This window comes from Coffea eugenioides, chromosome 6, assembly GCF_003713205.1.
Source record: "Coffea eugenioides isolate CCC68of chromosome 6, Ceug_1.0, whole genome shotgun sequence".
Classification (NCBI taxonomy): Eukaryota; Viridiplantae; Streptophyta; class Magnoliopsida; order Gentianales; family Rubiaceae; genus Coffea; species Coffea eugenioides.
In genome coordinates, this window is record NC_040040.1 from 28,524,269 (window position 1) to 28,539,546 (window position 15,278).

General features: G+C 33.5%; 1 long non-coding RNA gene across 2 annotated transcripts; it reads right to left on the reverse strand.

The window, feature by feature from the left end:
* Nucleotides 1–11,790: 11,790 nt before the first annotated feature.
* LOC113773276 lies at nt 11,791–15,274 on the reverse strand. 2 transcript variants are annotated; one of them, XR_003468797.1, is made up of 5 exons: nt 15,215–15,274; nt 14,478–14,519; nt 12,776–12,915; nt 12,574–12,675; nt 11,791–12,004 (listed from the first exon to the last, which is right to left on the reverse strand). It is a non-coding gene; the product is annotated as an uncharacterized LOC113773276 (long non-coding RNA). The 2 variants fall into 2 exon arrangements; XR_003468798.1 differs by having other exon boundaries at nt 14,478–14,675; nt 15,215–15,270.
* Between the last annotated feature and the right edge of the window lie 4 nt (nt 15,275–15,278).

Sequence of the window (15,278 nt, forward strand, 5' to 3'; positions counted from 1 at the left end):
TTGAATTTGGAGATGATTTGGGGTGGTTTTGAGTGAGATTAGTGAGCAGAAATTTTGAAGCAATGGAGTTAGAGAGAGGAGGGTGTTTGGTCGGCTATGAGGAGAGAGAAGATGGAGAGAAATCTGATTTCCTTTAGCTTCCAAGAGAAGGTGAAATAAGTGGTGGAAATTCACCCAAAAGTCAACTCTCGTTAGGGGCCGTTTGGTGCGATTACGGCTCGATTTTCTCGCGCGTTTGGTTCACTAATGCACTAAACCTCCAATGCATATTAATTCATGTAAATATTATTCACTCTTAATTGTCCCGAAATAAGGGTCTAAAGTCCCTCAAATAAAGTCGCGCGTGTGAAAACGCGTACCGTCAATTTTAACGATATAACGCGAAACTTCCGAGAAATTCTTATAACGATTGTACTACTAACTATCACTTGAGTATTTATTCATAAGATTACCTATTTTAGGACCATAGTACAAGTCTTCAATATTCCAAGCTTATTGTGCTACTACGCGGATAAAATCTCCAAGTACTATTCACTATTTTTACTAAACGTACTCCAGGAAATTAATTTTCAGAACGAGTCATTTTAAAAATATAACGAAGTTATATTTCTATGTATTTAGGTCTAATAAGGCTAGAAAATATTCCTCGTGGCAAAAATCCAATTAAATAGTTTATTAAGCCATTAATTAGGCATAAAATAATAGTTTTTACGAGTCCTCACAGATTCATTATTGTGTGGTTTGCGCATTCGAGGTATGGATCTGAGGCAGTAGCTCATTAACCTAGATCTGCATGAAGAACCTAATTATGTTGGGAGAGAATCTGATTGCGAATCTTTTCTGCGAGGTAATTTAATTAATTAACTATTTTACCTTTTGGACGCAAGTACACATACATTAACATAGCAATACGATTCTATGAATATTTTGCTTTTCTAGATAATCTTTTAGCATCACTAGGACAATAAAACTTTTTCACAAATTTTGTCATTAATCCCTTGTGATTTTTTTTAATTTTTAATTTTGATCCCCATCCCACCCTACACTCTCTCCATCCCAAACTATCAAGTACCGAATTTGAACCCCGAACTTGATACTAAGGAAGACTCCAATAGCTTTTCCCTAACCATTGCACTAACTCTAGTGGTTCTAATTCCTTGAGTTGTCATACAATCAAGGTACATATATTTTCTAGATTATTATGTACCTAAAACTGTAGTTGTCGGTAATTAAACACATAGAATAATTTAGCATCATGCTAATAGATGTTGTATAAAAATTTTGGTTGAAAAATTGTTATGGAACCATGAGAAAGCTCACAGCAGCTAGTAGAAACCAACCAAAGTTTGATTAATATTTGATAAAGGAATGAATACAAAAGCCCTATATGTGGCTATTTATAAGTTACAATAATTTAAATTAAAATCAGAAATAAAAACACACTAAAACTCAAAAAGGAACAAAAGTCACGTTTGGCCACTAATATATGCGGATTCATTATTGCGGTTCACAGATTCAAGGCGCGGATCCAAGGCAGTAGTGTTTTCAATCGGATGCATAAGGCAATGTTGTGTTTTTTCTAATTTTTTTTCCATTCTGCACACACTATTATTTATTGACAGAAATAAATTAAAAAAATAAATGAACAATTAGAAATATTGCTAAAACTAGTGCGATTATATAAATTATTTAATCCTGATTAATTTTCAAGTTGCCTTGCCATTATAGAATGACAAATTCTAGGATAAGAGTTCTTCATTCTGTATTTGAAATATGTTCTTGAACAAGTAGTTACACATGACCAAGGAAGTATGCATGCGGTGCTTGCTACATCTGAGGAGGATAATGCAATTAACGAAGAGAGAGATTGTTGACATATTCAATTGCCACATCAGCTATGATGTGTCACCGAAGGTCGATCTTGTAATGCATATATGTACAGCAAAGAATTTCACCAACTTCCATCAGCATACCTTATTTCTCAAAGACACAGAAACCATCTCTTAAGCTTGTAGACTTTCTTCTTACAACTTAATCTTTTGAGATGGGCAAGAAAGGTTTGCCTGAACCTATAAATATTCGTCAATGGAATCTAGCCAAACTTCATGTCTCTCAGAGGAAGAAGTGAAGATAGCAAATGTTAGTATATAAGGACGGCATTTTGAATGTTCAAGCCTGTATTCATTTTTTATATTCTTTCTACTCATCTTTGTCTCTCTACATAATGAGCAAAATTTTCTTTCCAACGAAAAGAAATTTATGGCATTGTATAGCATTTGATGAGCTCAAATCATGATTCTATCTTTTACTCCAATTTCTTTGTTGAAGCAGGAGATTGCATTGTTGCCAGAGTACTAACGTGAATTTGCAAAGGAGATTTAGCCAAAGAAGATAATGTAGTTCTTTATGAAAAAGGAACTAAAAGAAGTATGAAAATTGTTTTAATATTTAAACAACATTATAAAAAAGCAATTATCGATAATCCAATCTTTGGTAACTCAAGAGAGATTGGAAATTTCCACCATGGAAGATCACAAAGATGGGTGGCATAAGCAATATACCATAAGTAGCATAGCATTTTCATAAAATACAATATAAGTTCCCGAAAAGAGGCAAGAAGGTGTGTGTATGTCTATTTGTTTGTAATAAATAACTTCAATATCTTGCAAGTAACTCTCTACTTTATAAAGCAAACCCATTATGCCATTACACGATTATTTAATTAATTAATGGTTATACCTCCTGGAAGCAAGTACAATATACATTAACACGTCAATATGACTCTATGAATATTTTGCTCTTCAAAATATTCTTTTAGTATCACCAGGACAATAAAACTTTTTCACAATTTTGTCATTGATCCCTTGTGGTTTTCTTAATTTTTAATTTTTACCCTCCTACCTCTCCCTATACTCTCCCTATCCCAAACTACCTAAGTACAAGATTCGAACCCTAAACCTAATCATAGGAAAAACTCTAATAGTTTTTCCCTAACCACTGCAGTAACTCTAGTGGTTCTAATTCATTCTACTTGTCATATAATCAAGATACAGATATTTGTTTAGATTATTATTATGTATTGAAACTGTAATTGTCGGTAATCAAATACGTAGAATAATTTAGCATCATGCTAATAGACGTTGTATAAAAGTTTTGGTTGAAAAAATGATGTGTTATAGAACCCTGAGAAAGATCACAACAGCTGCTACAAACCAACCAAAGTTTGATTAAAGAATGAATACAAAAACCCTATATGTGCCTATTTATAAGTTGCAATAAGTTAAATTAAAATTGGAAATAAACACACTAAAACTCAAAAAGGAACAAAAGTAGCATCTGGCCACTAATGTATGCGGATTCATTATTGCAGTTCACAGATTCAAGGCGCGGAACAATGTTGTAGTGCTTTCACTTGGATGCACGGGAGGGGTCCAATCCTGATGGGAGAGGATCCAGCCACGAATCTATTCTGCAAGGCAATGTTGCATTTTATCTAATTTTTTTTCCATGCTGCACTCACTATAATTTATTGGCACAAATACATTAAACTTATAAATGAACAATTAGAAATATTGCTAAAACTAGTACTAATCCTAATTAATTTTCGAGCTGCCTTGCTATTATAGAATGACAACTTCTAGGATAGGAGTTCCTCATTCTTTATCTTAAAGAAGTTCTTGAACAACAAGGAAGTTTGCATGCGGTGCACACCACGACTAAGGAGGATAATGCAATTAAAGAAGAAAGAGGTTGTTGACATATTCAGCTGTCGCATCAGCTATGATGTGTTACCTAAGGTCGATCTTGTTGACATATTCAGTTTGTTTGTATAAATAATACACCAGCATGTTTATTTGTATAAATAATACCCCTGCGTGTATTATGTACATTGAATAAAATATTCTCATAGATACTTTCTCCAATTAAAATAAAGGGACTAGTCTCGCGATAGTAATAACTCCTAAGACTTGGATCTGTAAGTTTGCAAGGGAATTGCACTTGTCATATAATTAAATGTTTTAGCCCTTTGTGGTTTTCTGCTTTCATATATAGACTCAAAACTTACACATAATTTACTTGTGAATTGGATAAAAGAGTCAAAGTGAATGAAATTATCCGCTGTAGTGGACCTAGTTGAAATGTCAAGATATTCATTTTATTTCTTTTCAAAGTCAAATTACAAGCAACTTATATCTATTTTATTCCTTTTCGAAATCAAATCACAAGCAACTTAATGAAACTGACATAACTTTGAGAGAATACCCACCCCAAAATAGCATAATTTTGAAAAAAAAAAATCCTCACTTTCTTCCTTTTTCTATATTTTGCTTTCTTTGTTCTTCACTAATTTTTGAAAGTTCCATGAAACATTAGCCATCGCAATGCTGCGTCTCAAATAGCGATGGCCCCACTGCCATGAGTTGCAGAGCCTCGTTACCTTGAGCCATTTATGGCAACCAGTTGTGTAAGTATAACAACATCGGGTGTAAACTTATTACAATATCGCTATAATTGTGATTTTTGTTCAAATTTAATTGAATAAGTTATAAATTGAAGTTTTACACTAAAATTATACTCATTTACTCTGGATGCTTACATAACTAACATGAAGTGAATAACAACTCAACTTGTGAAGGCATGGGTCCCAAGGCCATGGCTAACAGTTGCTAAAATTTAACCAATTTTGTCCTCAAACGCTTTCTTTTGCATAGATAGTGACTTTAGAGTAGATTTGGCCTAAAGTGGTTGGAAAGTCCTGAAATGGGTCGATCTTTTTCTCTTTCCAAATCACCATCCAACCTGGTAAGAGTTCGTATCATGATGATCCTTATTGGATTTAGCAAAAATATGAAACTTTACTGGGAGCTTTTTACATATTATGGAGGAAAGAAATGGTAGGCTTGTTAGTAATTTGACAACTACAATTTCTCATATAGCTTGTTATGCCATAACTTGTAAGGAAAACTATAGCAATTATTTTGACACTTTAATCCAAGGCACGAGAGCATTCGAATAGATATTGAAATGATAAGAGGGTTACGTGAAAAAGTCAATGACAATACATTATCGTATATGTTTACGCCAATATTTGAACTTTATGTAAAACCAAAATTTTGGGTTAAATGCAGTAGACCAAAATTATACGCAAATCATTGCAAAAGAGTGAAACATGAGTTTCTTTGAAGAAAATAAGTGACGTTCACTTAATCTTTTTCCGTGGTAACTTTTCATTAAATATTATGTATATAACTCCTGAATGTATTATCATTTCATTAACAATTCAAAAAAAAGTTAGTTTCGTTTTTGTTTCACAAAAATAGAAGACTTTTAGAGAAAAGAATGGATAGAACTATGCAAGAGAGAAGCAGTATAAGCAACAATATATTCAAAAAACTGAGACGAAAATAGCAAAAAATTTGTAGAAGAGTGTTGAAGTTAGCCTAAAAAAATACGTAATCACAAAAGAAGGAAGAATAGATAAGCACTATCTGATCAAATGGTAAGTATTTGGCAATTTAAGGCTAAAGATTGAAATGGGAAACAAAATCTTAAAAATCCTAGAAGTTGTATATGTTGGTCAATTCTGGCAAAAAAAAAAAAAAAGATTGAAGGTGAAAAGTGAAAAATTAAAATTACAAGAGTTGTATATGTGGATTTGTGGAGTTTGGATTTCAATGCATGCTTTGCCTATAAACCTATAGGAAGTTAGTTGTATTATTTTAATTCTTAAACTTTAAATTTAGAAACAAAAGTCCTATATTTTGGTTTTGTTTTAAGAGGAAACCTGAGAAACAATTTTTTTAAAATATTTTAACATGCCGGTAAAAAATTAATCATGTCAATCCTGGGGTTGACCCACTATGACCCATTCTATTTCTATGTCATGTTCATGTCAACTCATTTTTGTCACAAATTATTCATACCGTGTTTTATTTAAAATTTTTTCATGTTGTATCAGATATTGCCGCCCATATCCTAATGTTATTTTTGTTGCTAGAGGGAGTTTAGATTTCTTATCCATCATTAATTGGGATGGATTTTTTTATTCAAATGAACTCAAAGTAAAATGTATTTCAAATCACTCACTCACACTTCCTCAATCTATCCAATAAGCTTGCATTGTTGCGTGAGTATATTGGAAGAGTATCCTTTAGTCACCAATATTATATACTATAAACAATGTTCTTAAACTTGGATCGCTAAGTTAACTGGAGGAACTTTGGTTTACAGTTCAAAGTGGTTCAATTCAACCCAATTCAAATGTTTTTCTATTTTTATTTTTTAATTATTATATAAATTGGATGACTTTAAATTTTCTTTTTCAAAGAAAATTTTGTATGAATCAGCTCAAAAATCTAATTTTTATAAAATTTGACCAATTCAGCTAGTTTTAGACCGGATTTGATTGGTTCAATTGGTTTTCTAAATAGACAAGTGAATTGGACCAGTGCTTTGGCCAGAATGCATTTTGACTGCTTAAAGTATCTTTCGAATTTTAAAACAAAACTACGAGAAGAAATCACAAAAAGGTGAAAGTGGTGAATAAACAATATCTTTGATACTCCAATTATTTTTTGTTCATTGTGATATCACCCCAAAGTAGTATGCAATTAATGACTGTGAGATAGAAATGTTGACACTTTATTGGGAGAGCAATGGAGAAGCGGCGCTCTTAATAAATTTAAAGCATAGTACTTATCAATTTTGAAGGAGAAAGGAAAACGTAATATCAATATTTAACCCTTGAACTAATCAATTTTTTCTCTACCAAACATCTTTCACTGATTAGCGAAATTCTTTTTATGGAAGAGTTAGCCACACAAAGTGGTTTAAAGGATATTTGCAATCCATTCATTTCAAAATCTACTATTCATATCCAAATACACATCCAGATGGATCTATAAGATATAATTAACTTCAAAACCAGACAATCAACAAAGCTCACAGAATAAATTCAATAACCAAACAATCACCACTAACAGAGAAGGTGAATCAATTTCAACATCCTAGACAGTTTAAGCACTTGCAAGAAAGGAAATCTCAAATATCTAAAATTCAAAAGAATAACTCATAGAGTCAATTTTTTGACTATATATGGAGACAAAAGGTGATGTCTTCTACACCTTCACATGTAATTCTAAAAGCACATAATGTTCTCCCATATCCTACATAACAATGCAACCACTTGTATTGTAATCATTGAAGTAGTTAGTGAAATTCTCAAAATCCCCAAAATCATATGGATATGATGGTGGTGGTGGCTGCGGCATTCTCGAGTGATAATGATCATATGAAGCTGATTCACCACCAAAGAACCGTGAGCATTGTGGGTTCCAAGTCTCATATCTTGAACTATATGAGTCAAAATGCGCCTGTTTCTGATAATCTGCATGATTCCCAAACATTTGTTTCCCCACCCATGAAGGCACACCTCGATTGGTACTTGCATTTCTTTGGAATCGGAAGTATGGATGCTTGAATATATCCTCTTCATCATCCTTTTCCTTTCTGGGTGCTTCGTGATCCTTGTGAGCCTCGTCATTGTTATCTTCCTTGGGTGGATGCAGATCATCATCGCGGCAGCAAAAGTTGGGATGCTTTTCTCTACCATTTTGCCAAGACTTTGGATTGCCATGATCATCATCATGGTTAGGATGCTTTTCTTTGCAACAATTTCCACTCCTTTCGTTATGGTACAAGCTCCTCTCCACTGATAATACGAATTCCATCTTTATGTTGCCTAATTTTAGACCTTAGACTCTGAAAATCCTAATGTACAGTTCAGAATTGTATCCCTTTAGTCATAAAAGGCAAAAAGTGTCCAATTAATTGTCTCTGGCTCTATAGGTTCGTTCAAATCATGGGTACTTAACTATCAAGATCTTATCCCTAACCCTTAAACAAAAAAAATAAAAAAGAAAGAAAAACTTAGCCGTAAAATACTAAGAACAACTAGATCCTTAAAACACTACGTTAGGACACTTGACAAAATTTATGAAAATCAATGGAAGTGAATTAGAACCAAAACCAAAGCCAAGTTGAAAGCTTACCAACTTCTACTAAAACAGTATTGCCAAGTATTTTGCCCCAGAGTTCAAACTAATTTTTGTGCCAAAACATGTACGGGATGTACGAATAGAAAGAAACTTATAAAGCAGAGACATGTTGGCTAAAGGAAGTTGTTTATCCATCATGAGAACACAAAAATATTTTAACCAAGCCATAGTATCCAGCCAAAACTGAACTTAAGGAAAATTAAACGGAAGAAAAACTAATGTAAATTTTTTTCGTACCAGTTGTGGGTGGAAAAAAGAAGAGAGACAAGATGCATAAGGGCACCCACAAGGACCAGAAATAACAATAAGTGGACGACTGAAACCTACGTTATTAGCATTACATGGAATGTATTCTTTTTTTTTTTTGTCTGTCTTGAATATATGAAGTAAATTTTAGTTTATGTATAAAATAAATAAAAAAAACAGCTAAGCGTATCAATCATACGATTCTGATTCTGCTAATGTTGCTTCAAATATGTCGTATATTATGAAGTACAAATAACAAAAATAATAATTACCATAATTAGTAACAAATAATACTAATAGAATTTTTAGGAGGACAAGAAACAGTGGCTAGAACACATAATTACCACATAAATGCGGAAATTTATATTGATTGCTCTCCCTATTTATACACTTTCATGATTTACTTTCTCTTTTCCAAAAAAACTAGTTTTCCTTAATCAGTCAAAAGAGCTGACTAGAAGTTACTAAATTTAAACATGGTTCCTCTTATGTTTCTAAGTCAGCACTTCCTTCTACATTGTGTCTCCTTTTTTGCTAATTTCCTCTTGATTCCTTGAGGAAACAATTATTCCCTTTCATTTTCTTCTGCAAAAAAGGAAATGTTTCGTCTTATAATTGTGAATCTAACTTCTATTCTCTTCAACCTTTTTCCCTTGCCCACGAAAGGAAGAAACTATAAAACCCTAAACTTTATAGTCTTCTTCACAAGAAAGTAGCCACAGTAGAACGATTTCTTGAGTTCCAGGTATATTATTCAATAATGTCGTCTTTAATCCTATTTTATTTGAGTATCAAAGCATATTTAATTTGATAACGATTCTATGATTTTTTCAATGTTTCTAGATGCAAGAATGCACATGCGTATCTGAGCATTTATTTTATCTGATTATTTTAGACTTTTTTGACTTTCAGTTATATTTGTTGCTTATTGCATTTTTTTCCTTTTATTATTTTCGATTTTTGTAAATGTTGTTGTATACATCAGTATGAAGTCTGTGAAGGAGATTTGACTGGATTTTTTTAGGGATATGTGCAACATAAAACGCTCAACTGCAAATTTGGTTGTTAAAAAAAGGAAAACGAACTAGAAAAGTAACTGATAATCAGAAAATTAAGAGCTTAATTGAAATTCAAATAATTGGCATGTATCTATTCCAGTGCTATAATATGTACAGGAGACAATAGCTTTTGTCTTAAAAAAAGCAATTGTCTAGACTATAATTTTTACACCATGAAAAGACTTGGATTAGCTTTGTTAGGCATATTTAAGGAAAAGAGTACCCAAAAGTTATAGTACACTATTTCTATTTGCAATACGTGATCTGTCTCATCAATTCTGCTCCTCATCAATATCACTAGGCTAATTATTGATTTCTCAATTTTTTTTTCATCACATCCTCTTCAGCAACAACGATTTGCCATGAAGTTCCTTGGTTTCAATTTCTTTGCTCGGAAACGACAAGTTGAAATACCTCCTCAAGTCGAGCAAGAGGAATTGATGTTCATGGTATATTCTACTACAATTTCCTTTTCATCAAAAGTTAAATTTAGATAATTAATTCTCAATGCTTAATCTCTCACTCATTTAATTGGTTTCTGTATTTCATTTTACTTTCTTCAGAATTGTGTTATAAAAATGAATAGGCTTCAAAAGGGGTGGCAAAAGGCAAGAATACAAATAATTGATTGTATCCAAGGTATTGTTAAAATTTCACTTTGTTATTCCCTCTTTGTTCATTTTCTTTTTTCCTCTATCGTTTCATCACTTTGCATACGTCGCAGTCTCTGATTTAATTGTAAGTAGAATAGTCTTGGTCACAGAAAATTAAGGGATTTTCCCTTCAACACCTGTGTGTATTGATGTTTTGCTATATGATTAAAAAGGATTAGGGATAGTACAGTTGTGTTGTGCGTGATTCAATCCCGTTATTTTATACATTGAAAATTTTTATTTGCAATCACATTAATCATTATAATGTTGTAATGAATACATGTGCAATATTTATTTATATGCGTCACTTTTTTCACGAATATAACAATACAGCAACTCTATACCAAATAAGATAATAAATACAACAACTAGAGTGAATCACACGGAATCACTGCCCCTAGTCCAAACAAAAAGTATTGCTATTATTGCTAACAAAAAAAATGTCGAATTTGTTTCCCATATTACTTAAGTGTCCTTGTAATTCACAAGTCTTGCATTTTAGAGTGGCTGAGAAAAGTGCTTTAGTTTTTCTTAATTAATTATCCAGAATTTTCAGTGGTTAGTTTTGAGCCTTCAACGCATATAATTTATATTCCAGAAATTATGGACTGACTGAATCTAAATGCTTAATTTGTTTGGCTAAATCTTGGCATGGATTCATTTCTCTTCTCTACACCATCAGTTCGCAATTATAAAGGGGAACAAGATGGAACAATGATACTATCAGGAATGTGTCATCCCACGGAGCTCTTAAGGACGATTTGGAATTGCAAAAAGAAAGCCGAGCTGTGTTGGTTTGAATATGGAAATTGCTCTAGCTATTTGTACGGGCCAAGCAGCGGAGTTCCTTGCCCACCACCGCCAAATCAACCTTCAAACATACCTGCCGCAAGTGCTAGTGATCAAGCAGCAAGGAGTGGAAATGCTACCCGAGATGGCAACAAAATCCACTACTAAGTAGTGGTGGAGGCATTAGTTGTTATGTGGTTTAAGGTTGAAGGGCAGGCTGAGATTTACTTTTTTGAAGGGATTACGTTACAGTAAGTAGTGTTTTTTCGAGCAACTGATGATATTTGACTGGGACGTTATAGTACTTGATTACGTTTTTTGCCTATTTATCTATATTGGAATGAGGGGAATTTGCTCTTTACTTTTTTGTCAAGACTACCGCAGATTGATTAAGAATCTTATGAGCCGTTTGTTTAAAATTTCAGAATCACTATCACTATATGCATCACAAATTGTAGAGCATGAAAGGCGTAACCAAAAAAGTAAGTGAGAGAGCAAGATCTTGGAAGTGGCAGTTGAAAGTAACTGGGAACTTGGCACTGAGAATCTAATTAAAGTGCCCTAGCACAGCACAATAAAAGGAACAAATTCATGTTTCCCCCACCATATATATTTCAACTTTCAATCCACTGAACTGCAGGAAGCAGTCATAAAAAGGTGCAAGCACATCATTAACTAATATACGGGCAATTCTAACATGTTCCAATTCTTTCTTGTTCTGTTTCTGCCTTTACACTAGAATCAACAGGTAAAATTCTCTCCTTTGCTAACTCCAAATCCATTGCATCCCTGCTTTCAGCAGCCAAATCCAATGGTTCATGGATATAAAACCAAGCACATATTAGATAATAAATCACATTTACTACTTGTATTCCAGTTATCAGCCAGTAGTAATTCTCCAATCTTCCGTGATTGAGATTCGTATCAGGCAGCTAATTTCTTTCTTTACCACTGTATTTATGAACTGAAGAGACTAAGATGGACCTCTTTCGAAAAAAAAGAATGGTGGACCTGAAATATATCCATGTGTTCAAAGTACCACAAATGGGGCTTTATGTTACATCATAGAATTGGGCGGCACCAATTTGGGCTAGACCATATTAGTCCCCCCAAGTAATCCCATAGCATAACTGAGTATATTTTCGCAAGAGCCCCTTAATCCCAAATAAATCCCACTCAATGCTCCCCCACCATCATCAGGCTGCACTTAAATAAAAAATCGAATTCTCAACCTTTTTTTCTAGTACCACCAGGAAATTCTAAGAAAGAAAAATTGAGAAAAGTGGAGAGGCAAAACAGACAAATGCTTGCAGAAGACTCAAATTTGTTTCTCAAAAGCGATCACACTAGGTGAAATATGATCAGCACACAAAAGAATTTGTCATCCAATAACAGTTTCTAGTTATTTCTATTCTCAACTGAAGTTCAAGAATCTAAAACATAAATCCCAACTCTTTCTTGTTCGGTAAAACTTGAATCCTTGTTTCATGCATTTATATATCATGAAACTGATGGCAATTTAATCTGCTTAGCATATCGTTAAGGATAATAAATATATAAGAGGAGAGCAATAGAATCTACAATTGTGATCGTGGGGAAATAATTCATCAACTCTCATGTATTAGGCTTAACAGGTTGGAATAGAACAAATGACACAAGGAAGAAACTCACGTACCCACCTCTCAATTTGTAGCAAAGTAAGCATGATACGGAATGCAATATCTTAGTTCCTGAAAAAGCCAAAATGATTTTTCCTTTTAACTTACGTACCAAAGTGATGTTATTGGTATTCACTGCCAGCCCATGGTGGAAGCAAGACAGCTAAGATGACCCTGCCACACAAGCACATGGAAGAAGACCTCGTAGTTCCTCCTTAAACACAAAAGAACAATAATTGCATTAGATATAGTAATCTGGTCAGTAGACTTTGGCACTGGTTGATTTTCAACTCATTTATATGTGAATGATGCACCTGAAAGACGAGAAAGCCTTCTCTAACCAAGGCTCATTGTTGCCAGTCACAAGAAAGCCACAAATAATTCAAACCTTGTCCACTGGTAGTAATTGCTTAATTGCATAACATTCAATGACACTAAATAATCAATTAGAGGCCTGCAAAGACATTTACAACTAAAGCAATTAAAATCAGTCATGTGAATTTGAGGACAAAGTAAAGCAATGTTCAGAAGTAAGAGCATATCAACAAATGCTGGCATTCTCCACCTACAATTAAAAAAGGCACTACACATATATATGCAATGGATCAATCATCAGTTCCACATTATATGCCTATTCCTTTTTACTACTACTTCCTCCATGTCCTCTGTTTTTTGTTGGTAGATAGCAACTTGTCTGGTTTCTCAGGTTGCTATTTTAATATGATTATTACACCAAGCCCAAGTCACCAGAAAAAATGCTTTCTGAATTGTGTACAAAAATGCTACCTGAATTGTATAATACTTGACACAACTCAGAAAAATGCAATCCAAACAATCAGGTTGCTAATTTCATATGTTTGATTTCTCAAAAAGCTAAGGAGTTTAATAAAACATTAACCCAACAATTCCTACGAAAATATTCAAGCCAGTGAGATTTTCCAAAATCAGATTGGTGAAACTAAAAAGAAAAGAGAAAGGAAAGAAACGAAAATAGCCAGAGCTGAATAATAGACAAAAAAAGGAAAAAAAAAAATAGCCACAGCTGAATCAACCACTAACTACTTGTTTCTGTTTTTCAAGTTTCATTATTTCAAGCACAAATTCAATGTGGTAATCAAAGATTTGCCAATTAGCTATACAACAAGCCATTATCAGTAGCAGAACTTACATCAAGTACTTCAAACATAGTGATTATGATTTCAAGTAGATGTTAGTCAGACCGTGATTTTGCGTACTTACATCAATATATGCATCAATTGACATAGGGACGACAGTATTCAGAAGACTATCTAACAAATACTTGTTTTCTCCATTTATTTGGAAGTTCTCATTCCTCACTACAAAGATGCCTGCTAACAAGGAAATTCTTCTGGTACTTGACCGAGGGGCCACAACAAAGCTTTTGATTTGCCAAGTCCAAAAGGAAGACACATAACTCATTCATGAAGCATTCCAATGACTTCTTGGAACTTAAAGAATAGAGTGAGATTCCCCCCGCTCATTAACACAACACATCCTTCTTTGTTAGTAGCTACAGGCATGGAAGAAATTGTGGCAGATTCTACTGCTTTGTCTATTAACTTGACCAGGTTGAAAATTGTTTGCCAGTCTTAGCCATGAATGCCGAGGAGCATTTGAAAAAAAAAAAGAGATACAGAAAGGAACAGTGACAGCATTAAGCCTCTTGCCTTCTGTGAGTACTTTCATAGCGTAAATTTAATTTCACTAAAACTGATAATGCATACTTAAGTCAATTTAAAAATTGGCACCATCCTTCGGCCAGCAACATTACATATTTGACAATTTATTGTACATATTTTGCATGAACCTAATTCTATTTACAAATAAATAACAACCAACCATGATATGCCTGATTATATGTAAATGTCTGAGAATAATATTTTATTTATGGCTACTCATGGATGAAATTTAAAGATGACGACACAACCAGAACACAAGGGTTGTTCAACTTCATATGCAGCAAGACAAATTGTGAAGAATAAGCAAATGACTAACCGTACAAAGCAAGTATGCGCCACTGAGACGTGAGATCCATACCTGTCATGCTGAAAAATCAGAGATTAATTTGAAAGAGAGTAAAGAGTTAATCACATAGTATTTCGTTGCATTGGGATCAACCACAGCGCTTCCTTAGTCCTTAAGCCGTAATGCCTCATCTTCGATACTCAAGCAATGTTATGACTTTCAATTTGCCTGAACTAATCAATACATAATAATAATTCATGTCAAATTATGACTAGATCCGATCAAAGACTAAAGATTGACTAGACAATTTAGATCCAGTATGCCACAATACATTTTACAAAATTAAGCACTTAGGCTTCAATTATGAGTTATTGAAGAAACAAAAACAAAACATCATTCTTTTCCATAGTTCCTTCAAACTTCAGTCTGCAATTATTCCCAAAACATTAATACTCCACAGGAAAAGACTCTGTAGGAGTTCTGAAGTATTTCAACCAAAGTACAACTTTCATGCTTCTTTTTTTCAGAAACCAAAGAACTCACAACCAATGTTTCAGCAACAAAAAAATTAAGAGAACCGAACAAATAATCTACCATTATTAACCTGAACTAAACCCACAAACAAGAAAGTAAGGTCATGAAAAGCATTTAAAATTGGAGCACAAAATTTCAATTTCAGATAATGACAATACGGCGATAGCGATGGCGATGGTGATAGCGGTGGTGGGCTGAAAATTACTAAAAAACAAAAAACCAAAGAACTTCACCGTGCTTTTCTGAAGAAGAAATTCAGCCACCACAGTGCTGGCGAAGTCTGGTCGGCAAACAATA